General features: G+C 38.2%; 2 long non-coding RNA genes across 3 annotated transcripts; both read left to right on the top strand.

Moving 5' to 3' along the window:
- Positions 1 to 7,026: 7,026 nt before the first annotated feature.
- Positions 7,027 to 8,703, top strand: LOC117152883. The gene is made up of 4 exons (XR_004463392.1): positions 7,027 to 7,045; positions 7,463 to 7,535; positions 8,126 to 8,163; positions 8,255 to 8,703. It is a non-coding gene; the product is annotated as an uncharacterized LOC117152883 (long non-coding RNA).
- A 6,841-nt stretch (positions 8,704 to 15,544) lies between these two features.
- Positions 15,545 to 18,509, top strand: LOC117152882. Of its 2 annotated transcripts, none has more exons than XR_004463390.1 (6): positions 15,545 to 15,670; positions 16,367 to 16,406; positions 16,513 to 16,793; positions 17,043 to 17,116; positions 17,272 to 17,367; positions 18,028 to 18,509. It is a non-coding gene; the product is annotated as an uncharacterized LOC117152882 (long non-coding RNA). The 2 variants fall into 2 exon arrangements; XR_004463391.1 differs by having other exon boundaries at positions 18,019 to 18,509.
- The last annotated feature ends 8,491 nt before the right edge of the window (positions 18,510 to 27,000 follow it).

Here is a 27,000-nt window from a genome sequence, read left to right as displayed (position 1 = left end):
GAAATCATTTGAGAAATTAATTAGAAAGGTCAAATTAAGCCACACAGGTCCCATTTTTAACCCCTTGCAGTTCACCTATAACTAACACTCCTTAACTACATCTATAAACACCTGGTGGGGAGTGGAAATCCTGCTGGACTGTTGTTTGTAGATTTCTCATCAGCATTTATCACCATCCAGCCTTCTTTAATTTGAATATAACTCAAACTAAGGATGTGTGTATTGATTTTTGATGTAATACACCAGGTTCAGATACAAACACTCTTTTCTACCCTCAGCTAACAGTATAGTGAACTCAGAGAGTTCCCTCTAAAGGGAGTTTTTCCTTCTTCCTTCCTTTTACCTAAAGCTTGCTCAAATGGGATTGTGGGGTTTTCTATATAATTTTTTATAGAATTATTCTCTGTAAGGTCTTAAACCTTAGACTGTAAAGTGCCTTGAGATAACTTAACCAAAAGAATTTGGGTCTGCTCTGCTCTCAGAGAGATTAACCTTAATCTCGTAATTGCGAGATCTGGACCTAATTAAGACATGAAATTATGAGATCCAGTCTCCAATTTAGTTTTTGAATTGCTTTGAATGCAACTTTCACAGTTTTAAATAACAGAATTACAAAATGCCATTGTGTATATACATTGTACACACATTAAATATATAATTACAGAAGTGTTTTACAAACTCACCTTTGTTTTCAGGTTGCTGTTCTCTGCCTGCTCTGTGTAGATGTGGTTGTGTTGTTGAAAATTGTTAGAGTAAAAATGATTTACTCACTGATTTATAATTTTCTTATGTTACTTCACTCATAAGGATAATTTCTTGTTTTTTACTTATTGTCATTATGAAGGATACATGTGTGTGATGTTTAATCCTGTAAGCAACAAGAGCATGTTGTACTGTGCTGAAGCTGCACTTTGCACACAGAAAGGAAACAGGAAAGGTCAAGGAAAGGTCAGCGGCCTTGGAGTTGAACAGTTTTTGTTGCTATACGCCTATAACCAATGTTTTATCCTTGTATGGAGTTTCTTTTTCTTGCAATATGATCATCTTATCTTCACCATGTAACCATAGCATACACCCACATCTGTAAGTTCAGGGTGTGTCTCATCTTTAATAAAAAGCTTGTCCAAAGGGGAGACGGACAGAGTCGGAGGTAGAAATTCCTGGGTGAAGCATTTATGATGCTAAGATCTCAGGCCGGCTCCCCTTGCAAGTAAAAAGGCCAAAGAGTGTCCTTGTGCTTTATTGTCTTCATCTCTCAGCGTATGAAAAGTGTTGTGGTTATTTTAAACCCGACAAATATCTTGCATATTTGTAGGTGTGCCCTCACAAACCCCCTCCTACCTGCTCTTACATAACATAACCTGATGTGATGTGACCAGTTTAACCAACATGCATAATCATTACTTTTTAAATTACTGTTTTGAGATGTATTTTATGGTGGTGGGGGTGGTAATAGGGATCCTAATATTTATAAAAATATAAACATTTATAAGACACTTCTGATTTCCCTGAAATGTTATGACATAGATTAAAGGTATGATTTGGACTCAGTGCTAACATTTCCCAAACATCGATGAGTTCATCCTGACTTGTAGAAAAGTGTGTTAATATACTACAAGTTTTATCTCAATTACATTTGTTGTGGTGAAAATATAATTACAGGTTAACCTTTAATTTAAATGAAGCAGTGCTACTTTCAATACTGATATTTCACAGATTTATAAATTCACATCTGAATTCATTTAAGTTTCCAAGTTTTAAGGTCAAAACCTTTTTGGAGGTGTAACGTGTAAATTTTATATTTTACCACTGGGTCTCTAAATTCAGACATCGCTTCAGAGTGACTCCCAGGTCCCACTGCTGCAAAACAGTTTACGGAAAAAAATGTACTCAACATGAAATAAGAACCTCTCCCAGCACCTAGAAACCAGCAGCAAAATATATTTCAGCTGTACTGCATTGTCTGAGAATTGTTTACATTCTCTAAATGTCTGCCGATAAGCTTCGAGGGCTTGTTCATATGTCAATCATTCTATTCTTTCATAACCTAAATCTGCTCTAAAGACAAACTAGCAAATACTTCCTGCACATTACCCATTAATTTGTAGTGCAATAAAAGCGGCTGCAAATCTTAAAGCACATTCAATAAATTTAAAAGTTTCAAAGTAATCAACCTTAGACAGGAAGAAGGAACTAGTGTCACATGCCACAAAGGAATGGAATTAATATCTTAACTTTAAGGGAGGACAGTTCCTTCTAGAACAGCTGAGACAAATAGAAACTGGCAAAACTGGAAAATACTGTTCAACAACTTCAAAACAGAAAAAGAAAACATTTGACTTTCTTTTCAGACAAAGATCAAAACTAGAAACTTTATTAATTGTACAATTAATTTTCAGTGCAATTTACATTACCCACATTTTTAAGACTGTTCTCCTGCAAACATAACTTTATAGGTGCTTTTAGCTGAACAATCATCTAGTGCCTGCAGTGAACATTGCACAGCGTTTGTCAGGAGGACGTTGGGGTTGAAAGATGCACAGGTCCATACAGAATACCGCAGTCTGTTGCTGTTCTTGTCAAGTGAATTTCAGAACACTCTAATTATTAAGTCAACAATTTGACATTCTTACTAACTGTAAACCTGCCTAAACCTAACTCAGATGTCTTTGTGCCTCCTTTCAACCTATATCTTCTTGTGTGCCAAGTTGTTGTCCAGTGTTTTTGACTGTTTAGGGCAGAAATAAGTTTTACATCAGCCTCCTCTTGGTTACTCTTTACAAGACAGCTGCCATCTTGGTGCCTGGTGCCTAAAAAGGTGTAATTTCAAGGGACGCCTGCCTCTGTACGTAGGAGTGTGTTTGGAACAAATCGGCCATATGAGAGGTTAAGGACAAAATGACCTCCAGTCCCATAAAAAATGATCTGACCCCTTCCGTATTTTTATGTTTTATGGTCACATTTAAATGATTCAGCTCATGTTACTGAGATTCAAATAACCTAGACCTATGGAACAATATTCCACTGACAGCTAAGATAAATGTGCAGTTGTATCATAGATTTCTGAATAAGATAATGAGGAACACTGTCCTCTGTCTGACACCAGTGGAGAGTACTTGTGACATTGGTGATCAGGAAGCGCTGGCTGTAAAAATGGCCCAGGAGGAGGGGTTCCTCTAAAAAGACCTTCATTGAATTTGAAGATCACAAGAACCTGGAGTATCTCCACACTACCAAACTCTTACACCACTGTCAAGCCCTGTGGAGTGTTTTCTTTAACAAATACAACTTTACTCCCTCTTACTGGTCTGGACCAAAGAACTGTAAGGCTGACGCCCTGTGATGACAACATGACCCCCCCCAGAGAAAGAAAACAATCCTGGTTCTTTGTTACCTGCATTTGCCTGATTAGGAGCTGTTTGTTTGGTTAGAACAAGATTGAACAAGAATGCTCTATTTCCCGTACAACCTCTAGTCCATGATCCTCCAGTGTTGCTGCTCCACTCGTTTCACCTCCTACCCAGGGTCAATTCAGATGGAAGTCTTTGCTGTGAGACTTCCAAGACCTTAAAAAAAAGGCCTCCTGCACCCTCTACCAGTCCCCAGACTTCTCTGGACCCATATCTCGATTAACTTCGTTACAGATTAAATCAGGAACCGGAGACCAGACTGCACCCCCTGTGCTTCCAGGATCCAAACTCTTGGGCTAAAAAGGTGATCTGGGACACTCTCTGCTGTCCTCACATCTGGGGTTGATACTGTTCCATGTGGTGTACAGTTACCAGCCACATCTCTTTTCAAATCAGGGGCCAATCAGTGGTACCCTGTGCTTTTTTGCCATGTATGTTACCACCACAACCTGTGGAACTGGGAAAAAACTTTTGTAGTATAATGTACATTTCTACAAGTCAGGTCTGGTTTAGCTTAGCGGTGGTGTTTGGGTAATTTTACCAATAGGTCCAAATCATAACTTCAGTCTACGTCACAAGGTTTCAATGAGATCTGATCCCATCAAAGTGTCTTACTTTCACTTTCCCTTTTGCCAACAGTGATTTCAAAGTAATGTTTATTTGTTTGTTTATTAAATCATCCATAGCTCCAACTACAGTTTCAAATCTTCATGGGGCCCACTTTCAAATCTTCTTCTTCTCTTTCGGCTTTTCCCATCAGGGGTCGCCTCAGCGAATCATCCTTTTCCACTTAAATCTATCATGAACATCTTCTACCCTAACACTAGCCAATCTCATGTCCTCTGTTAAGACATCCATATATCTCCTCTTTGGTCGTCCTCTTGCCCTCCTGCCTGGCAGCTCCATCTCCAACATCCTTCTACCAATATATTCACTATCCCTCCTCTGAACATGTCCGAACCATCTCAGTCTGACCTCTCTGACTTTGTTATGGGGCCCACTTTCAAATACATCGTCAAAATAGTAAAACTGTATATTACTGTATATACTGTCTTTACTTTCTGACAGAATATGTTAGAACATAAAAACAAAAGGCTATACTCTATACTATACAAAAGCTCTTACTAGCTGAATCGGGCGTGTCAAAACTGTTCTTCTTCTTGCAATGTGGTTCACAAATATTTTCCAGTTTTGCCAGTTTCTCTGACACAGTGGTTGAGTGTTCACAGTAAGAGTTCTGCTCCAATCTCGAAGTTATAGTGCCAACATTATGCCTCTTTGGGGATTAAAACAGATCCTTGAAGTCCCCAAAATGTGCATGTATACTGTCATGCTGAAAAACCGTGTAGATTAGAGTGAGCAACAAGTCTGAAAATGTGTCCAAACAGACCCTCCTTAAATGCTTTACTTAAACTTTATATGATACAGTCAGACTCAGTCCACCTTTGAGCTTCCCTCCTGAAATTAATCCAGCAGCCACAAATGGATTGAAACTTAACATGCACGAACATATTTTGGACTTCTCCGTCAAAAACAGATACATCCACAGTTTGTTCAGATCCTGACAGGATGGATGAAGAAGAGAGACTTCTGTGTTCATTCATATATTTCATTCACCTTCTTTTCACATTTACCATATTAGTAGCAATTGCGTTTTATAATGTATGTATAAATGTTGTAAAGGAGCGGTAAACTAGGTCAATATTTTCTTTATCATATAATTTGTGCAATTACCCCAAATGGTAATTTGTATTTCCCCAAGATTAAAAGCTCATATTGATTATTTATACAGTTTTTTGTTTAATCAGGGAAACTCTCATGATATTGATGCTGTTGTTTTTTGTTTTTTATTTTCAGTAAAGAAGATATTTTTAATATCAGTGGAAATTTAATTTTTAAATAAAATCTTTCTCTTCCTCTTTTTTGAATGGTGCTCTGAACCCTGTCTTGAATTGAAGGTAACCTAAACTAAGGCTATGTGTATTGATTTTAGGTGTAATGCAGCAGGTTCTGTCAGTTCTTTAATAGCCAGGCTGTACAAACAGTCGAGTCCTTTAAATACTTGGGCAACATAACTGATGGCAAACTGTCATTAGAGCAAAAAACATGTTGTGCTAGAAAAGTGACAACATCTTTGAACTTCTATCTATGACGGCTGGCTGCATTTCAGGTTGACAGAACTTTGATGAAATTATTTAACAGAGCTTCCATTGAAGGTGTACTTATGATTTCTGGCTGCTGGTTTGGTCCACTCAGTGCTGAAAAGAAAAGCTTGTCAAGGTCAAAGATAGTTCTCTTTAAGCAGCCTGTCTGACCTCTATAAGAAGCAGCCAGTCCATCCTGTCTGACAGCTCTCATCCCCGACACTTTCTTAGCCTGAAGAGGTGGGGGAACCTGGTGAGGCTGAAGCGTCAGTTAAGAATGATGACAACACAACAGTAAAGGGTGAGTCTGAAATCAAATAACAGCAGCTGCAACCAGTGAGAGACATAATTAGAAAAACTAGGATATTACAGTTTTTCAAAAGTATTTCAGCGTCCGTTCTAACTGAACAATCTTTAAAATCTGACTTCAGACTTCGACGCTTCAATAATGGAAGGTGATGGAGGTAAAGAAGTCAACAATGAAAGCAGCAGTAACATCAGTGATGGCTCCATAGAGACGAGAGATACAGTGGAGAACACATGTCCAACATCTCAGACTGTTTCCACAGATAAACAACAACAACGTGAGAAAAACATCTATGTATTTTCTTTGTGTTTTTCCGATCTACAAACTGAATATAAGTCAAATTGATGGTGACCTTTAGGGAGAAAGCACACACAAAAAGTAGGAGGTGAGTCTGGAATTAAATCTGTGAAACCAACTACAACCACTGAAAAACTCAACAATCTCATGAAAACTATGATTTGTCAAGACGAAATTTTGATTCTTAACTTATTTCAGCACAGTTTGATGTTTACAGGCTTTAACTCACCAACAGGAGAAACTGGTCAAGGTTTAGTCACCAATGAAAGCAGCAGAAACATGAGCGATGGCTCCGTGGAGAACAGAGATACAGTGAAGACGTCAAGTCCAACATCTCAGACTGTTTCAGCAGAAAAAGCTAAACGTTAGTTTTTTTATCTGCAGTTACGGTGAAACATTTCATCTCTATTAACGTCTATTTAAACAAGACATCAACGTTGTTGAACACAGCACTTTTAAATTTAACATCCATATTTAACCAGAATGATGATCTGACCAGAAACATGTTGTGTTCTGCTTGTTGTTCCACTCTGCAGCAGATAAAGTTGAGAACAGTGCAGCTACAACAGAGTCAAGAGTGAGTTCTTTTCATCCTCAGTACTTCACTGTAACTGTGACTTTACACTGGATAAATCAACTTTTACTACATTTTCTTTCTCCTCACCAAAGTACAACCCTCTTTGTTGTTTCTCTTTTGCTTGTTTTGTGTTTCATCTGTTGTTTTGTGGTACATCGCACTAATCAGTGTCGGTGTCCACGTCTGTTCTGTTTTAATGAGCCCTGTTTGACATAATGAACCTGTTCCCTGTTTGTTCCTCCAGTCTTCATTCAGCGGGTTAACCGACTTCGTTGGGATGTTCAAACGTACGTTTGACTGCTTCCACATCGTAAGTTTCAAACAATTTTCTGTTTTGGACTGTTTTTGGATAAAGACTCTGATGTTTACCTGTATGTGGCCTTTCATTATTAGGATTATTGTCACTGTATAAATCAAAGCATTGAAAGTTTGTCTGTATTTAGGTTTGTGTATTGTTTGCTTCTGTATTGTGAGACGGGTGCTTTGAAACATTTTCTTCTATATGTCTTCACCATTGCGAGGACTCACCTGCTCTGTTAATACCTACATCCTTTTACTGTGTTCTACCATTACTGGCCCTCTCCTGACAATGTCCCCCGTCCTCTGCCATGTCCCCTCGACTTCACCTTGATCACCACACCCTTAAATACCTCTTGGTTCTAACGCCGCATGTTTTGGTTCCTAAACTTAAAGGTTAAAGGTTAAATGAAATCTCCTGTTTTCTTAGTTTGGTCCAGTGACTGAACCTGATGCTGATGTTGATCACTCACATAAGAATGATGACAGCACAACAGTAGGAGGTGAGTCTGAAATCAAAGATCATCAGCTGCAACCAATGAGGAAAAAGACATATTTAAAACTGTTTCTGAAGGTTTGTTTTTCTCTAAAAGCATTTCAATGTCAGTTCTTGTTCATGTCTTGTTTTGTGACAGTTTGTTTTTTCCTGTGTTACCACAGTGTTTTCAGTTGTTAGCTTTGTTTGTTCGTTCACGTTTATCCTGCCTTCCACAGTGCATTTTGTTTGTCGCTTTGTAGCTATCCACCGTGTTTTCGGGTCTCTTTTAGTTGATACTTTGTTAGTGTTTCTTAGCTCCCTGTGTTCCCTGCCCTTTTTGTTAATACAACATCCTTTTGTTCGTACCTGTTTGGTCCCCGTCAGTCCAGTTTGTAACACCTAGAGACAAAGAAAATACAAAACAGTAGGAAGTCAGTTTGGGATTAAATCTGTAAAACCATCTACAACCTATGAAGACTTCAACATTTGAATGAAAACTTTAATTTCGTAAGAAAATATATTTACATCTAAGTTTAAGTAAAATGACAATAAAATGTGTATAAATGATGCTTAACACTGTGAAACAATGATTTTCTAACACATCTTGTCCTACAGGTGCTCTACATAAAGATATGAGGGAAAACACGAACAAGGTAGAAATTTGACAAGATATTGAGGATTTTGCACTTTATTTAATTGTTTGTTCTTTTGTTTTCATACAATATGTGTTGATTTACTTATCAGCAGTGGTCAGTGAAGATTTCTAGAGAGATCAGCAGAATAAATCAATCAATTCCAAGAGAAACTGAAGCTCTATTCAACAGACTTCACCTTCACAACAGACTTCAACAACAATTGACTCCTTCAGATTTTCTTAAAATTTGTCCACCCATGAAAAAGGACAATGTCACATCTGAGAAAGATCTAGCACATGCTTTTCTTCAGGGACTGATGATGTTAGACTACAGAGCCATGTTTTATCCTTGTATGGAGTTTCTTTTTCTTGCAGTATGATCATCTTATCTTCACCATGTAACCATAGCATACACCCACATCTGTAAGTTCAGGGTGTGTCTCATCTTTAATAAAAAGCTTGTCCAAAGGGGAGACGGACAGAGTCGGAGGTAGAAATTCCTGGGTGAAGCATTTATGATGCTAAGATCTCAGGCCGGCTCCCCTTGCAAGTAAAAAGGCCAAAGAGTGTCCTTGTGCTTTATTGTCTTCATCTCTCAGCGTATGAAGTGTTGTGGTTATTTTAAACCCGACAAATATCTTGCATATTTGTAGGTGTGCCCTCACAAACCCCCTCCTACCTGCTCTTACATAACATAACCTGATGTGATGTGACCAGTTTAACCAACATGCATAATCATTACTTTTTAAATTACTGTTTTGAGATGTATTTTATGGTGGTGGGGGTGGTAATAGGGATCCTAATATTTATAAAAATATAAACATTTATAAGACACTTCTGATTTCCCTGAAATGTTATGACATAGATTAAAGGTATGATTTGGACTCAGTGCTAACATTTCCCAAACATCGATGAGTTCATCCTGACTTGTAGAAATGTGTGTTAATATACTACAAGTTTTATCTCAATTACATTTGTTGTGGTGAAAATATAATTACAGGTTAACCTTTAATTTAAATGAAGCAGTGCTACTTTCAATACTGCTATTTCACAGATTTATAAATTCATGTCTGAATTAATTTAAGTTTTCAAGTTTTAAGGTCAAAACCTTTTTGGAGGTGTAACGTGTAAATTTTATATTTTACCACTGGGTCTCTAAATTCAGACATCGCTTCAGAGTGACTCCCAGAGCTTCCACTGTTACAAAACAGCTTACGGAAAAAAATGTACTCAACATGAAATAAGAACCTCTCCCAGCACCTAGAAACCAGCAGCAAAATATATTTCAGCTGTACTGCATTGTCTGAGAATTGTTTACATTCTCTAAATGTCTGCCGATAAGCTTCGAGGGCTTGTTCAAATGTCAGTCATTCTATTCTTTCATAACCTAAATCTGCTCTAAAGACAAACTAGCAAATACTTCCTGCACATTACCCATTAATTTGTAGTGCAATAAAAGCGGCTGCAAATCTTAAAGCACATTCAATAAATGTAAAAGTTTCAAAGTAATCAACCTTAGACAGGAAGAAGGAACTAGTGTCACATGCCACAAAGGAATGGAATTAATATCTTAACTTTAAGGGAGGACAGTTCCTTCTAGAACAGCTGAGACAAATAGAAACTGGCAAAACTGGAAAATACTGTTCAACCACTTCAAAACAGAAAAAGAAAACATTTGACTTTCTTTTCAGACAAAGATCAAAACTAGTAACTTTATTAATTGTACAATTAATTTTCAGTACAATTTACATTGCCGACATTTTTAAGACTGTTCTCCTGCAAACATAACTTTATAGGTGCTTTTAGCTGAACAATCATCTAGTGCCTGCAGTGAACATTGCACAGCGTTTGTCAGGAGGACGTTGGGGTTGAAAGATGCACAGGTCCATACAGAATACCGCAGTCTGTTGCTGTTCTTGTCAAGTGAATTTCAGAACACTCTAATTATTAAGTCAACAATTTGACATTCTTACTAACTGTAAACCTGCCTAAACCTAACTCAGATGTCTTTGTGCCTCCTTTCAACCTATATCTTCTTGTGTGCCAAGTTGTTGTGCAGTGTTTTTGACTGTTTAGGCAGAAATAAGTTTTACATCAGCCTCCTCTTGGTTACTCTTTACAAGACAGCTGCCATCTTGGTGCCTGGTGCCTAAAAAGGTGTAATTTCAAGGGACGCCTGCCTCTGTACGTAGGAGTGTGTTTGGAACAAATCGGCCATATGAGAGGTTAAGGACAAAATGACCTCCAGTCCCATGAAAAATGATCTGACCCCTTCCGTATTTTTATGTTTTATGGTCACATTTAAATGATTCAGCTCATGTTACTGAGATTCAAATAACCTAGACCTATGGAACAATATTCCACTGACAGCTAAGATAAATGTGCAGTTGTATCATAGATTTCTGAATAAGATAATGAGGAACACTGTCCTCTGTCTGACACCAGTGGAGAGTACTTGTGACATTGGTGATCAGGAAGCGCTGGCTGTAAAAATGGCCCAGGAGGAGGGGTTCCTCTAAAAAGACCTTCATTGAATTTGAAGATCACAAGAACCTGGAGTATCTCCACACTACCAAACTCTTACACCACTGTCAAGCCCTGTGGAGTGTTTTCTTTAACAAATACAACTTTACTCCCTCTTACTGGTCTGGACCAAAGAACTGTAAGGCTGACGCCCTGTGATGATAACATGACCCCCCCCAGAGAAAGAAAACAATCCTGGTTCTTTGTTACCTGCATTTGCCTGATTAGGAGCTGTTTGTTTGGTTAGAACAAGATTGAACAAGAATGCTCTATTTCCCGTACAACCTCTAGTCCATGATCCTCCAGTGTTGCTGCTCCACTCGTTTCACCTCCTACCCAGGGTCAATTCAGGTGGCAGTCTTTGCTGTGGGACTTCCAAGACCTTCAAAAGGCCTCCTGCACCCTCTACCAGTCCCCAGACTTCTCTGGACCCATATCTCGATTAACTTCGTTACAGATTAAATCAGGAACCGGAGACCAGACTGCACCCCCTGTGCTTCCAGGATCCAAACTCTTGGGCTAAAAAGGTGATCTGGGACACTCTCTGCTGTCCTCACATCTGGGGTTGATACTGTTCCATGTGGTGTACAGTTACCAGCCACATCTCTTTTCAAATCAGGGGCCAGTCAGTGGTACCCTGTGCTTTTTTGCCATGTATGTTACAACCACAACCTGTGGAACTGGGAAAAAACTTTTGTAGTATAATGTACATTTCTACAAGTCAGGTCTGGTTTAGCTTAGCAGTGGTGTTTGGGTAATTTTACCAATAGGTCCAAATCATAACTTCAGTCTACGTCACAAGGTTTCAATGAGATCTGATCCCATCAAAGTGTCTTACTTTCACTTTTCCTTTTGCCAACAGTGATTTCAAAGTAATGTTTATTTGTTTGTTTATTAAATCATCCATAGCTCCAACTACAGTTTCAAATCTTCATGGGGCCCACTTTCAAATCTTCTTCTTCTCTTTCGGCTTTTCCCATCAGGGGTCGCCTCAGCGAATCATCATTTTCCACCTAACTCTATCATGAACATCTTCTACCCTAACACTAGCCAACCTCATGTCCTCTGTTATAACATCCATATATCTCCTCTTTGGTCGTCCTCTTGTCCTCCTGCCTGGCAGCTCCATCTCCAACATCCTTCTACCAATATATTCACTATCCCTCCTCTGAACATGTCCGAACCATCTCAGTCTGACCTCTCTGACTTTGTTATGGGGCCCACTTTCAAATACATCGTCAAAATAGTAAAACTGTATATTACTGTATATACTGTCTTTACTTTCTGACAGAATATGTTAACATAAAAACAAAAGGCTATACTCTATACTATACAAAAGCTCTTACTAGCTGAATGGGGCGTATCGAAACTGTTCTTCTGACTTGCAATGTGGTTCACAAATATTTTCCAGTTTTGCCAGTTTCTCTGACACAGTGGTTGAGTGTTCACAGTAAGAGTTCTGCTCCAATCTCGAAGTTATAGTGCCAACATTATGCCTCTTTGGGGATTAAAACAGATCCTTGAAGTCCCCAAAATGTGCATGTATACTGTCATGCTGAAAAACCGTGTAGATTAGAGTGAGCAACAAGTCTGAAAATGTGTCCAAACAGACCCTCCTTAAATGCTTTACTTAAACTTTATATGAGACAGTCAGACTCAGTCCAGCTTTGAGCTTCCCTCCTGAAATTAATCCAGCAGCCACAAATGGATTGAAACTTAACATGCACGAACATATTTTGGACTTCTCCGTCAAAAGCAGATACATCCACAGTTTGTTCAGATCCTGACAGGATGGATGAAGAAGAGAGACTTCTGTGTTCATTCATATATTTCATTCACCTTCTGTTCACATTTACCATATTAGTAGCAATTGCGTTTTATAATGTATGTATAAATGTTGTAAAGGAGCGGTAAACTAGGTCAATATTTTCTTTATCATATAATTTGTACAATTACCCCAAATGGTAATTTGTATTTCCCCCAGATTAAAAGCTCATATTGATTATTTATACAGTTTTTACTCTAATCAGGGAAACTCTCATGATATTGATGCTGTTGTTTTTTGTTTTTTATTTTCAGTAAAGAAGATATTTTTAATATCAGTGGAAATTTTATTTTTAAATAAAATCTTTCTCTTCCTCTTTTTTGAATGGTGCTCTGAACCTTGTCTTGAATTGAAGGTAATCTAAACTAAGGCTATGTGTATTGATTTTAGGTGTAATGCAGCAGGTTCTGTCAGTTCTTTAATAGCCAGGCTGTACAAACAGTAGAGTCCTTTAAATACTTGGGCAACATAACTGACAGCAAACTGTCATTAGAGCAAAAAACATGTTGTGCTAGAAAAGTGACAACATCTTTGAACTTCTATCTATGACGGCTGGCTGCATTTCAGGTTGACAGAACTTTGATGAAATTATTTAACAGAGCTTCCATTGAAGGTGTACTTATGATTTCTGGCTGCTGGTTTGGTCCACTCAGTGCTGAAAAGAAAAGCTTGTCAAGGTCAAAGATAGTTCTCTTTAAGCAGCCTGTCTGACCTCTATAAGAAGCAGCCAGTCCATCCTGTCTGACAGCTCTCATCCCCGACACTTTCTTAGCCTGAAGAGGTGGGGGAACCTGGTGAGGCTGAAGCGTCAGTTAAGAATGATGACAACACAACAGTAGGAGGTGAGTCTGAAATCAAATAACAGCAGCTGCAACCAGTGAGAGACATAATTAGAAAAACTAGGATATTACAGTTTTTCAAAAGTATTTCAGCGTCCGTTCTAACAGAACAATCTTTAAAATCTGATTTCAGACTTCGACGCTTCAATAATGGAAGGTGATGGAGGTAAAGAAGTCAACAATGAAAGCAGCAGTAACATCAGTAATGGCTCCATAGAGACGAGAGATACAGTGGAGAACACATGTTCAACATCTCAGACTGTTTCCACAGATAAACAACAACAACGTGAGAAAAACATCTATGTATTTTCTTTGTGTTTTTCCGATCTACAAACTGAATATAAGTCAAATTGATGGTGACCTTTAGGGAGAAAGCACACACAAAAAGTAGGAGGTGAGTCTGGAATTAAATCTGTGAAACCAACTACAACCACTGAAAAACTCAACAATCTCATGAAAACTATGATTTGTCAAGACGAAATTTTGATTCCTAACTTATTTCAGCACATTTGATGTTTACAGGCTTTAACTCTCCAACAGTAGAAACTGGTCAAGGTTTAGTCACCAATGAAAGCAGCAGAAACATGAACGATGGCTCCGTGGAGAACAGAGATACAGTGAAGACGTCAAGTCCAACATCTCAGACTGTTTCAGCAGAAAAAGCTAAACGTTAGTTTTTTTATCTGCAGTTACGGTGAAACATTTCATCTCTATTAACGTCTATTTAAACAAGAAGACATCAAGGTTGTTGAACACAGTAGTTTTAAATTTAACATACATATTTAACCAGAATGATGATCTGACCAGAAACATGTTGTGTTCTGCTTGTTGTTCCACTCTGCAGCAGATAAAGTTGAGAACAGTGCAGCTACAACAGAGTCAAGAGTGAGTTCTTTTCATCCTCAGTACTTCACTGTAACTGTGACTTTACACTGGATAAATCAACTTTTACTACATTTTCTTTCTCCTCACCAAAGTACAACCCTCTTTGTTGTTTCTCTTTTGGTTGTTTTGTGTTTCATCTGTTGTTTTGTGGTACATCGCACTAATCAGTGTCACTGTCCACGTCTGTTCTGTTTTAATGAGCCCTGTTTGACATAATGAACCTGTTCCCTGTTTGTTCCTCCAGTCTTCATTCAGCGGGTTAACCGACTTCGTTGGGATGTTCAAACGTACGTTTGACTGCTTCCACATCGTAAGTTTCAAACAATTTTCTGTTTTGGACTGTTTTTGGATAAAGACTCTGATGTTTACCTGTATGTGGCCTTTCATTATTAGGATTATTGTCACTGTATAAATCCGAGCATTGAAAGTTTGTCTGTATTTAGGTTTGTGTATTGTTTGCTTCTGTATTGTGAGACGGCTGCTTTGAAACATTTTCTTCTATGAGTCTTCATCATTGCGAGGACTCACCTGCTCTGTTAATACCTACATCCTTTTACTGTGTTCTACCATTACTGGCCCTCTCCTGACAATCTCCACCGTCCTCTGCCATGTCCCCTCGACTTCACCTTGATCACCACACCCTTAAATACCTCTTGGTTCTAACGCCGCATGTTTTGGTTCCTAAACTTAAAGGTTAAAGGTTAAATGAAATCTCCTGTTTTCTTAGGTTGGTCCAGTGACTGAACCTGATGCTGATGTTGATCACTCACATAAGAATGATGACAGCACAACAGTAGGAGGTGAGTCTGAAATCAAAGATCATCAGCTGCAACCAATGAGGAATGAGACATATTTAAGAAAACTGTTTCTGAAGGTTTGTTTTTCTCTAAAAGCATTCACTGTAAGACCGAACAGTAAAAGCTTGTCAAATGAACTGAGTTTTATTAACTCAAAATTTTTAAAAAGTTGATTTAACTTTAATATTTTGAGTTATTTTAACTGTTTTTTATTTTTAAGTTTATACTGATTAAATTCTTTGAGTAAATTTAGTCATTGAACTCAAATGTTTTGACCATTTCTGTCTGACGTCACGAGGTTCAAACTCGAAGCGCGCGCGAAAGTCCGCCATGTTGTTTGCTCGCATTGTGGAGAAAGTGAACTGAGGTGGTGGACCGGGTCAGACCGGGTCAGACAGGCAGCACCATGTCCTGATGGACCGGGTCAGACAGGCAGCACCATGTCCTGATGGACCGGGTCAGACAGGCAGCACCAGCTCCTGATGGACCGGGTCAGACAGGCAGCACCAGCTCCTGATGGACCGGGTCAGACAGGCAGCACCAGCTCCTGATGGACCGGGTCAGACAGGCAGCATCATCTTTTGCCGGACCGAACCATCACACCACTGACCGCGTCTGTCGCAGTTGGACCGACTCTGACTCTGAGCCACTTCTCTGGTGAGTTAAGAAACATGGTGTCGTGTCTCACTTGATTCATCAGCTTTTGTAGTCTCAGTATTTTTTTATGTATATGAGAGGTGAACGGTGTTTTAGCTAATTCTTCCATATTGTGTAGAATAAATAGTTTATTGGGAGGCTGTGTGTCGAGCTAACTGCTAGCTTTATATTTGGCAATATAAAGCTAGCAGTTAGCTTTATATTGCTAACTGCTAGCTTAATATTGCCGTTTTAACAAGTAACTAACGTTCATGGCGCCAAATCAGCTGCTTAATGTTTTTGTTACCGCTTGAGGTCAAAATGTCACTTTTTTACTCAGGTTTAACTTTAATACATGTCTGGTGTGTTGAGCTAAGTAGCTAACGGTGACATAGAGGCTCTGTGAAACGACCATGTTGAGACAGGAGTTGTAACATGTGCTTAGCTAAGTCTTTATAAATCATGTAAATTATAGGTTTGAATCAGTACAGTGAATAACCTGAGCGTCATTAAATGAAAAAGTAACGTTGTTGTTAAATCAGCTTTTTCTGTCTGTTCTGTATAAGTCATTTCATATTTGGTGATATGATTTTTAAAATATTTTATTATGTGGATTGTTGCGTATTTGTCGTAAATGGTCAATTGTTTCTGTAATGTAGTATCAGAAGAGTTTTAACATTTAAATTTTGTTAAATTTTCTATATTCTCTCTCTTTAGGCTAAAAGTGAAGCACCTGTTTGGTGGAGTTTTCAATCAGGTAAGCTGTGTGCATTTTCAGTACAAAACACTGAAACCAGTAAAATGACTTGGAGGTGCAAACTTTGTGTTACCACCACTGATAAAAGATTATATTTACTTTTCAGGCAAGAGGAGTAGAAACAATCCAGACAAACAAACTCCCCATACTAACGTTAAAATGCCAAAGTGTATTTCCTTCCTAACTTCCCAAGAAGTGAAGATGCTGTGAGCCTTGAACAACTGAGACTGTAAATTGTTGGAGAAGTTCAGAAGATTGAGAAAAATCTTCCTATGATCACTAAGCTAACGCAGACCACCTTTGCCCTGCTGGAAAGAGGTCGTCTGTGACGACCTGCCTGTTGGTGAAATTCTGGAGCGCTTGCCTGCCCTTAAACTGGAGTCACAGGTGAAAATGTTGTTCTTAGTTCATCTATTTGTCAAGGTAAATGTAATTATTTGTGTCAATAGTATCTTGGTCAGTTTCACTTAACACCTGGCATATGAATTGTGCTAGTATAAAGATGGTTTTCATGTCTTCAGCCACTATTAGATATATTTTGGCATTTTATCTTTCAGTTTTTACATTAAACAACTTATAACAAATGTTCAAATATATATATTCTAATATTCTGCTATGTGTGGTTTTTCAACACAGACCATACATTCTTCATTAGTTCAGGAAAAGTAGCTGAAGTTCTGCATCAGCTGTTCCGGATTTATGACCTTCAGGTAAGTTATTTAAACAAATTGGTACCTGAACATACTAACATTGGGAATCTTAGGTTTACCACACAAAGAAATTAAAGAGACACATTATTATATGTTTTTTTTTTGCTGTGACCTTTACCATCCATGCTGAAACAAGTTCTGTTCTCACACTCAAGGATCAAATTGATGTTGATGTGAGACGTGCTGCTGTCCTTCAAGCTCTTCCTGCATATCTGCATGAGGACGACTCAACATTTCTTAAGATGTGAGATGTAAGTTAGCACATTGTTTATAGTTTAGGCAACAGTTCATTTATATAAACAAATGTCATTATGCTAAAGAATAACGTGCAATATGCCTGGTGTGATTAGGGCACATCATTAAACCTTCAGATTTTCATCACATTCAGATTAAAGTTGCATTTAATTATCAACAAGAGAGTTTTTTTTTTCCTCATTAATTGGACTAATCCACCAACCTGGTTCATGGACTGTTTAACTAAAAGAGTATAATGTTATGGGAGTTTCTGAAGACTTGTTTACCCAAATGAATAGAAGTGATTGGAAGTCATGCTTTTCCTTCATGCAAGTACTTTTACCTAATTTTTACTTATTTAATGTGATCAATATGGAGGCATTAATTAGATGTTTATACTGTATGAGAGGATGTGGGAGATAATCAACAATTTGTGTGTTGGGTCACTAAATCTTTAATATGAAAATGTTGTGAATTATTCCAGATAAACACATTTTAACAACTATAGCCCATTTTGTGTCGACCTGTTAAGTAGGACAGCACTCTCCACATCTGAATGGGTTGACCCTTACACCATTATTGCATGGCTCAATTTGATTGATACTGTCTACCTTTGGAGATACCATAGGCGATGTACCCTAAGTAAGGTAACCTTATTTTCTCTTCAGTTGTCACAGGTTGAACAACCAGACACAGGTGACCAGTTGGACTCCTCTTAATCAACTCTACCTCCAGCAACATTCTTCTCTCCAGATAGGATTTCAGTTGTGCTTGAGGGTAATGTAGTTGTTGATTGCACCACACTGGCTGATGCTTTTGTAATGCTTTTGGCACTCATTTATGCCCTGCATCTGAGCTACCCAAATAAGTTGGCCAACACATTTAACTTTATCCAGAATGTGTTGATGGGCCTAGATGATGGGAAGTTAAGGCCCAGGGTGCTGAGTCTTAAAAAGGACCTTTTTATCAGTGGAGTAATCTGATGTGACTTTATTATCTTGAAGATTGTACACATGCACTACAGTCACTTTTGTAATATAGTTAGCAATTGAAGTATTTTTTTATGATTTGTTCATTTTAAAATTAGGTAAATGTGAAGAAGTTTAGCCATAGTATGTAATTACATTGATCACTGTGGGTTAATATGTAGCACTTATATATGTGTTAGAAGTGTTTACAAGTATTTCTTGCACTGTTTTATGATGCTATTTTGACAAGCATGTTTGACTTGAGTGATGGTTACTTAATAAAGAAGTAACTTGTTTTGAAACTGCCTATTATTCTGTTATGTAATCTACTGTTAAAGTGTATGGGTTTAACAAATTGAGTTAAAACTACTTAAAAAAACTTATGTAATCAGTTTCAAAAGAAATTTTAAGTATTGTGTTTTAATTTTTGAGTTTTAGTTAAGCAAAGCTTTAAGTTAGAGTAGAGTGCATACAACTTTATTTAACATGTACGCTTTACTTGAAAAATCTATTACTGAGCAACTAATTATTTTTTGTTACATGTAATTGATATATAAGAGTTAACTATACTTAAATTAGTTCTGTATTCTGAACTTAAAATAACAAGATAAAAACAATGATAAAAAGCAGTATTTAGAACTTACAAAGTCAAGTTAGTATCAATTAAAACTATTTGTAGAACTCACTTGATAACATTTGTTTTTTGGACTTATAAAAACAAGTTATGTTAAGTCAAAATTTCTTATGTAATCAGTTTCAACTAATTTTTTGAGTTCTATTAACTTATCGGGTTTTACAGTGTTTCAATGTCAGTTTGACGTAACTTAACAATGTTTAATATCTGACTCCAAAGTCTGACCCATCAACCAGGGAAAGTGAAGTTAGAAAGTTCAGCAGTGAAAGCAGCAGCAACATGAGTGGTTGCTCCATGAAGAAAAGAGATCCAGTGGAGACAACAAGTGTTTCAACAGATACTCAACAATGTGAGAACAATTTCAACATACCTTCTTTTCATTTAGTAAAAGTAAAATTTATGGTGTCCCCTAGAGACAAAGAAAATACAAAACAGTAGGAAGTCAGTTTGGGATTAAATGTGTAAAACCATCTACAACCTATAAAGACTTCAACATTTTAATGAAAACTTTAATTTTGTGAGAAAATATATTTACATCTAAGTTTAAGTAAAATGACAATAAAATGTGTATAAATGATGCTTAACACTGTGAAACAGTGATTTTCTAACACATCTTGTCCTACAGGTGCTCTACATAAAGATATGAGGGAAAACACGAACAAGGTAGAAATTTGACAAGATATTGAGGATTTTGCACTTTATGCAAAGGTGATTTTCTAATACATCTTGTCCTACAGTAGGACAATATATTTATATTAAGACATATTTAAGAAAATTGTTTCTGAAGGTTTGTTTTTCTCTAAAAGCATTTCAATGTCAGTTCCTGTTCATGTCTTGTTTTGTGACAGTTTGTTTTTTCCTGTGTTACCACAGTGTTTTCAGTTGTTAGCTTTGTTTGTTCGTTCACGTTTATCCTGCCTTCCACTGTGCATTTTGTTTGTCGCTTTGTAGCTATCCACCGTGTTTTCGGGTCTCTTTTAGTTGATACTTTGTTAGTGTTTCTTAGCTCCCTGTGTTCCCTGCCCTTTTTGTTAATACAACATCCTTTTGTTCGTACCTGTTTGGTCCCCGTCAGTCCAGTTTGTAACACCTAGAGACAAAGAAAATACAAAACAGTAGGAAGTCAGTTTGGGATTAAATCTGTAAAACCATCTACAACCTATGAAGACTTCAACATTTGAATGAAAACTTTAATTTTGTGAGAAAATATATTTACATCTAAGTTTAAGTAAAATGAAAATAAAATGTGTATAAATGATGCTTAACACTGTGAAACAGTGATTTTCTAACACATCTTGTCCTACAGGTGCTCTACATAAAGATATGAGGGAAAACACGAACAAGGTAGAAATTTGACAAGATATTGAGGATTTTGCACTTTATTTAATTGTTTGTTCTTTTGTTTTCATACAATATGTGTTGATTTACTTATCAGCAGTGGTCAGTGAAGATTTCTAGAGAGATCAGCAGAATAAATCAATCAATTCCAAGAGAAACTGAAGCTCTATTCAACAGACTTCACCTTCACAACAGACTTCAACAACAATTGACTCCTTCAGATTTTCTTAAAATTTGTCCACCCATGAAAAAAGGCAATGTCACATCTGAGAAAGATCTAGCACATGCTTTTCTTCAGGGACTGATGATGTTAGACTACAGAGCCAGATATATTCCTGTAAAACAAGACAGTTCAAAGTCTGAAAAAAGCCACAGTAGTACTAGAGTCATCACAGCCCTTTACAAATGTGAAACACCTCTCATTATTCTCATCGATGATACAGATTGTGATGCAGTCCAGATAAAAAAGGGAAAATATAAAATAGGTTTAAAAGACAAAACCCAGCCAAACATAACTGAAGAACTAAAAAGAATCATTGTAATGATTTTGTCTGAACCACATAAAACCTTCCAGCTTGAAGCCATGGCTGACGTCTCTGGAATCAGAGTGGATGAAAATGATGAAGTTTGTCTAGACGGGAAATCTGCTGCAATGAAAATAGTGAATTTGTTTCAGGGGATGGACGTGTCAAAGATCAAAGACACATTTCTCCCTTGTCAAGGCAAACTGTGGCACGACTGGTGCAGAATAAATAAAGAACTGTATCAGCTCAAAGGACACATTGAGAAGGAGAAATGTAAAAAGAAAGAGGAGATGATGAAAATAAGACAAGATCAATGCACAGCTTCCTGTAGTGAACTGATGAAGTTGTTCATTGAAAGTCTCTCATCATTAACATCAACAGACAAAGAGTATTTCCTGAAATGGACTCAATTCAATTCAATTCAATTCAATTCAATTTTATTTGTATAGCGCCAATTTACAACAGAAGTTATGTGTAAGGTTTAAGACCTTACAGAAAATATTTATACAAAAAATTATAGAGAAAACTCAACACTAACGGCTGGTTAGTGTAGTGGTAACATCACCGCCTCCCATGTGGGAGACTGGGGTTCGAATCCCAGCTATGGCTACCTCCAGTAGGGGTCCTTAGGCAAGACCTCCTCACGCTGCCCTGCCTACCCTTGTAACTTGTAATGACTTGTAAGTCGCTTTGGATAAAAGCGTCTGCTAAATGACGTAAATGTAAACAATCCCATTTGAGCAAGCTTTAGGCAACAGTGGAGAGGAAAAACTCCCTTTAGAGGAAGAAACCTCCAGCATCATGTCACACCGCTCTTCAAATCTTTGTATTGGCTTCCTGTGGCTGCAAGGATCAGGTTCAAAGCTCTGTCTCTTGCCTACAGAGTGGTTAACTCCACAGCTCCATCTTATCTCAGTTCAATCATTCAGGTCTACATCCCGTCCCATCCACTGCGCTCAACCAGGGAACGTCGTCTGGTGGTACCAGCACCACACAGTCGACACCAAGGAAAACTGTTCAGCTCAGTGATCCCACGATGGTGGAATGAGCTGCCTATCTCTGCACGCTCAGCCACCTCACTTTAATATTTAAAAAACTGCTGAAAACAGAACTCTTCCGCATCTTCCTTTGCACTTAAAAAAAAAAAAAAAAAAAAAAGAAATTCTACCCTTTCTTTCTAACATCTCTTGAAACAGAAACACTTTTTCGATAGCACTCTGCTTTGATGTTGGTTCTCCTTGACTTAGATTTTGTTTGCTTGCCTTGTTTCTCACTTGTACGTCGCTTTGGATAAAAGCGTCTGCTAAATGACTAAATGTAAATGTAAATATAAAATAAAACAAGACTCAGCCCAACAGCAAAGTCTGAATAATGTCAGAGACCAAACACTGGTCTGTTGTTACCTGGGGTTAATCAGCTTGTAGTCAGAGCAGTCATTCTTAAGCTCGATGGTGCTCTGGCGTTGTCCCATCACATCTCCAATAAGGACAGTTAGATGTTTTAGAATCGATGCAGTTTCAGCTGAAAGCTGATAAATACAGTAAAACCAGATTTAATGTCAGAACAAAACCAGGAGTGGTGAAAATAAAGTGAATAAACTCTTAGTCCATTTGTAAAATCTCTGCTGTTTCTCTATGTTCTGCCTTCTTATAGCTTTCTTGAAACTTTGTTCCATTAATAATACATAGATTGTGCTTCATATATAACCTGGTTAGCCTTTGTTGACCAGGTGTTCAGGTCTCAGCCAGGCCTGAGTCAGCTTTGATAACTGTTTATTCTCTGTAGCTTCTGTTATTTCACAGTAACTATATAACAGTTTCTTGTTGGTATAACAATTCAATGTCAAAATGAATGAATGTGTGTTTTCTTTTCTCATCTAGTCCACTGGAGTCAGGTTAACTCTATAACAACTGTCCTCCAGCTGATCACCTTTCATAATATCATTGTAATAAATATTAGTCTCAGTTGTTTTCTGCTATTTGTGTTCACAACTTTTATGTCAAAGAGAAAACGTAGAGAAAAACTCACCACTAGAGAAGCCCTGTCGTGCCACTCCCTGTTTCCTCTCTACAGCTTCAAATGGTATCTGTGTGGAGCTACTTAAACCCTGTCCTTATAGATTAAATCTATACTAGCATGAGGTCTGCAGCATTTATTTCCTTTTTCTTTCCACGAAGGTTGCAGGGTTTGCTGCTGCTGCCATATATGGTAGAAATCTAGCTACTGTGGTTTGTATGTACATGTACAGTATATGTTCAATTCAATTCAATTCAATTTTATTTGTAGAGCGCTTTTTACAATTGACATTGTCACAGAGCAGCTTTACACAACCAAAGAACAGTACATGAACAGTGTATGTGTATGAGTCATAATAATGTGATTGCCCCTAATGAGCAAGCCGAGGGCGACAGTGGCAAGAAAAACTCCCTGAGAAGGCAACAGGAAGAAACCTTGAGAGGAACCAGACTCAACAGGGAACCCATCCTCATATGGGTGATTACATGCTGTGTAGGCAGCAGGCAGTCCAGTATAACAGTTAATGTCTTTAAGTTAATGTGGAGTCCAGTTAGTTATTGCAGGCAGACTTGTTCCATTCCTTGACTATCGAGCGTTGAGTCGAGACCTCCAAGAAACAGCTTCCGACGTCCGCCGAGGCCGGGACCGACTTCATAGTAGCTTGTGACCAATCCAGTCTCCAAACGCATCCCAAAGGGCAAACGGTGGATCCAGGCGACGAGATCTCCAGCCAGAAGTTGGGCATCAGGACGAGTCAGACAGGTCCAGAGGGCAAAGGGTGGAATGACGTGTAGCTCGACAGAGAGACAGGAAGAGGGAAAAGAGAGAGGGAGAGGGAAAGAGAGAGAAGAGGAGAGATTGCAGTTAGTTGTATTCACAGTCAGATAAAGTTTGAGGTGAATGTATATTTAGTGTAGTGCAGCAGGGACTCCGGCAGGACTAATTATGACAGCCTAACTAAAAGGGTGGGTTCAGAAGGAAACACAGACATGAGGGCGCACTGGGATGTAGAGCAACCAAACACTTCACCATCAACAAACCCGAGTGATCAGTGAGAGTTGGGAAGACAGCATCTAAACATACCAGTTCACCATAATGCTGTACGTCCATGAGTCCTTCCCAGATCTATTTACTCAAATGCTTGACTAAATAGGTAGGTTTTCAGCCTAGACTTAAACACTGAGACTGTGTCTGAGTCCCGAACGCTATTTGGAAGGCTATTCCATAACTTTGGGGCTTTGTAAGAAAAAGCTCTGCCCCCAGCTGTAGTTTTTAGGATACGAGGTACTGACAGGCAGCCAGCATCCTTTGAGCGAAGTAGGCGTAGTGGATCATAAGACACTAGCAGTTCACTTAGATAATGCGGCGCAAGACCATTTAATGCTTTAAATGTCAGAAGTAGTATTTTAAAATCAATGCGAAATTTCACGGGGAGCCAATGAAGTGTAGATAAGATAGGCGTGATGTGATCGTATCTTCTGGTTCGAGTGAGGACTCTCGCTGCTGCATTCTGAACTAACTGAAGCTTGTTTATGCACCTGGTTGAACAGCCAGACAGTAAGGCATTACAGTAGTCCAACCTAGAGGTGATGAAAGCATGGACTAATTTTTCTGCATCATTTAGTGACAAAATATTCCTTATCTTGGCAATATTTCTGAGGTGAAAGAAAGCTGTCCTGGTGACATTATCTACATGAGCTTCAAATGAAAGACTGGAATCTAGAATCACACCAAGGTCTTTCACTGTTGCACTCGATGTAACGGAAAGGCCATCTAGAGTTACGGTGTGGTCTAACATCTTGCTTCTAGCTGCAGATGATCCTATAACTAGTACTTCTGTCTTATCAGGATTTAGCAGAAGGAAGTTAATTAGCATCCAGTCTCGTATATCCTTTACACATTGCTCAACTTTATTAAGCAGTTTGATCTCATCTGGTTTTGATGAAACGTATAACTGTGTGTCGTCAGCATAACAATGAAAGTTAATACCATGTTTACGGATAATGTTGCCCAGAGGAAGCATGTAGAGGGGGAAAAAAGCAGGGGGCCTAAAACTGAACCCTGTGGAACACCAAACTCCACTGGAGAGCATGTGGAGTAATCGCCATTTAGATCTACATACTGATAACGATCAGTCAAATAGGACCTAAGCCAGGAGAGGGCCGTTCCCCTAATTCCAACAACATTTTCTAGTCTGTGAAGGAGAATACTATGGTCAATGGTGTCGAAAGCTGCACTGAGATCGAGTAGCACAAGCATAGAGACACTACCCTGATCAGCGGCCAATAGGAGGTCATTTACTACTTTAACAAGTGCCGTCTCTGTGCTGTGATGAGGCCTAAATCCTGACTGATAGAGTTCATGTATGTTATTTCTATGAAGATACGAGGATAGCTGCCCAGCTACTATCTTTTCGAGAATCTTAGAGATAAAGGGGAGGTTTGATATCGGCCTGTAATTTGACAGCTGACAGGGGTCGAGATCAGGTTTCTTGATTAGCGGTTTAATAACTGCTAATTTAAAACACTTTGGGACATACCCACAGCTGAGTGAGGAATTTATGATTGTCAGCAGGGGTTCTATTATTTCTGACACCATCTGTTTTAGAAAGTGTGTCGGTATAGGGTCTAATGTGCAGGTTGAAGATTTTGCAGAAGAGATGAGTGAAATTAGTTCATTCTCTTCAAGAGGAGTAAAGTAATCTAGGTACTGATCTGCTGAGGTTAGCTCGTCACCTGCGTCAACTAAATTGTCTGGTTTTAAAGCTTGAATTTTCTGCCTTATATTTACAATTTTGTTATTGAAAAAGTTCATGAAGTCCTCACTACTGCACAACGTTGTTGTGGAGATATCTGCAGTAGTTTTCTTTCTAGTTAATTTGGCTACTGTATTAAATAAAAATCTAGGGTTGTTTTTGTTGTTTTCTATGAGAGTGGAGAGATACGTTGATCTAGCTGCACTAAGAGCTTTTTTATAGTTCAGGATGCTCTCCTTCCACGCTATCTGGAATACTAACAGTTTAGTTTGGCGCCATTTACGTTCTAACTTTCGAGCAGTCTGTTTTAAGGCACGCGTGTCATCGTTATACCAAGGAGCAAGTTTCTTATCTCTGATGACTTTTCTTTTAACTGGAGCTACATTATCTAAGGTATAACGTAATGACGACTCGAGATATTCAGTCGCCTGGTCTAGTTCTGTGGTGTCAGACGGTGATCCAATCAAAGTTGATAACTCTGGAAGATTACTGATAAAGCTCTGTGCGGTAGTTGATGTAAATGTACGTTTAATGCAATAGCGCGGCGCTGAGTATACATTATTAATATGACACACTGTAGTTGAAACAAGATAGTGGTCTGAGATAACTTCAGACAGTGGGAGCGTAAGTAAATTTCTTATACTTAAACCGAATGATATTATTAAATCTAAGGTGTGACCCGCTTTATGAGTGGGTCCTACTACACACTGATCTACTCCTAGCGAGTCCAATATGGACATAAATGCTGTTCTCAGAGGGTCTTCTGGATTCTCAAAGTGAATATTAAAATCTCCAGCAATTAATGCTTTGTCTACAGAAACAACTAGGTTAGAGAGGAAATCTGCAAATTCACAAAGAAATTCAGAGTAGGGCCCTGGGGGTCTGTAAATGATAATTAGCGGGATCGGCTGAGCAGACTTTATATTTGTATCTATACTTGTTATGTTACTATAAAGACATTCAAAAGCTTTAAATTTGTGTACATGCTTTTGTACAATAGTCAGTTTATCATTATAAATAACTGCGACACCTCCTCCTCTACCAGTCAGACGAGGCTGGTGAATGTAGCTGTATCCAGGAGGAGTTGCTTCATTTAAAGCTACATACTCGTCCTGTTTAATCCAGGTTTCTGTTAAACAGAGTATATCAAACTCCTGATCTGTGATAGTTTCATTAACAGTAAGAGCTTTAGATGTCAGAGATCTAATATTTAACAGTCCTAACTTCAGATCAGAGGTGCTGGCTGCACAATCAGTGTGCTCTGAATTTGAGGTCTGTATGTTAATTAAATTATTAAAACATACTTTCTGGGTTTTTCTAGCTTTTTGTTTAGCTCGAGGAACAGACACAGTCTCAATATGTTGAACCCTGAGTGACGACTCTGTGCAGCTAGCAGACACTTGGTTTAGCCTGTT

This window comes from Anabas testudineus, chromosome 8, assembly GCF_900324465.2.
Source record: "Anabas testudineus chromosome 8, fAnaTes1.2, whole genome shotgun sequence".
Taxonomy (NCBI): Eukaryota; Metazoa; Chordata; class Actinopteri; order Anabantiformes; family Anabantidae; genus Anabas; species Anabas testudineus.
The sequence above is the reverse complement of the archived record's forward strand: the minus strand, read 5'-3'. Positions and strand labels throughout refer to the sequence as shown.